The sequence below is a fragment of the Suricata suricatta genome, chromosome 5, assembly GCF_006229205.1.
Source record: "Suricata suricatta isolate VVHF042 chromosome 5, meerkat_22Aug2017_6uvM2_HiC, whole genome shotgun sequence".
NCBI lineage: Eukaryota > Metazoa > Chordata > Mammalia > Carnivora > Herpestidae > Suricata > Suricata suricatta.
The window spans coordinates 3,906,121-3,907,402 of record NC_043704.1 but is presented as its reverse complement, the minus strand read 5'-3'; positions in this window follow the sequence as shown (position 1 = coordinate 3,907,402).

Sequence of the window (1,282 nt, the reverse complement as noted above, 5' to 3'; positions counted from 1 at the left end):
CGGCTAGGCTAAGTCACTGACGGCCCTGAGTTGCGCAGCCGGTTAGCAGGGAGCTGGGATTCGAGGCAAGGTCCCCCTGGTCCCGAAACCTGCACGCCTCCTTCTGCAGCTCCGGGCCAGACAAGGCAACCAGACACCAGACATCTGGACCCCAGCCAGCCCGGGGCAGGCCCGCCCTGAGAGGAGGTGAGTGCCCAGCACATCCTTCCCCACCCCCACCTGCAGAGGCAGGGCCTGAGGATGGTTACATTATCCTTGCTCCTAAGCAAGCGCGTCCTTCCCTGGTCCTGTGCTGAACTCAGGAATGGGGAGAGCGCTCTGTCAGCGTGTACCAGCTCCCTCCCGCTGCTGTGACAGAGGACCATGCACTTGGTGGCCTGAGACACCTGGGTTCCTCCTCACAGGCTTCGGCAGCTAAGTCCAGGTGCGGGCTCCTCCCAGAAGCCATTTCCTTGCCTCCTCCAGGGCGCAGGGCCCCTTCCTCACACAGCAGCTGTGTCCGGCCAGGTCCTCGCGCTGGCAAGGCCCCTGTGACTCGGGCCCACCTGGGCACCCCAGGATAACCGCTCCGTGTGGGGTCAGTGGGGTAGCGGTCTTGGATCTGCCTACAAATTGAACTCCCCTTCGCTGTGGGCTGCAGCACATTCAGGGGTTAGGGGGATCGTGCGTGGGCTCTTTGGGGCCCTTGCTCCGCCTGCACAGGGTCCCTCGGGGACTGGAATATACCACTCCCCACTCCGGGTCTCCGCTGTCCTCTACCTGGACGGCTTCTCCATCGCCAGTGGCCCCTGCGTGGCCCCTGCCCCCCCACACCTGGCATCGGCTCTCACAGCCGCTGTCCCGCACGCCCGGCCCGGTGCCCCCCCAACACTCGCCCTTCGTGGCTCCTGCCCCAGCCCTGGTGCTCCCGGCTCACTGGCTCTCTTGCTGGGCCACGTCCAGCACAGGCTGTGATGCCTCCCGCCCTGACAGGCCCCCAGGCCGGCCGACCCGAGGCCGGGCCTCACAGCCACACAGCGCACCCCAGCTTCCCAGGTGTCACCTGCCAGCTTCTCTCCAGCCCATCAGGCCACCGTAGCCCAGTCCGACAGGACACGGAGGCCAGGTGCCCATCGTTCCTCCGCCCCTCCCCCACCTGCTGGCGCTCTTCTGTTCAGTTGGACTCCTCCTTCCTGGGATTTATCTTATCCTGTGCTTTCTCCCCCCTCATATTATTACTCCTGAGATCAGAGCTAACAGTGACAGTGTCGTTTTTTTTAAAGCGCTGAGGCATTTAAAAATT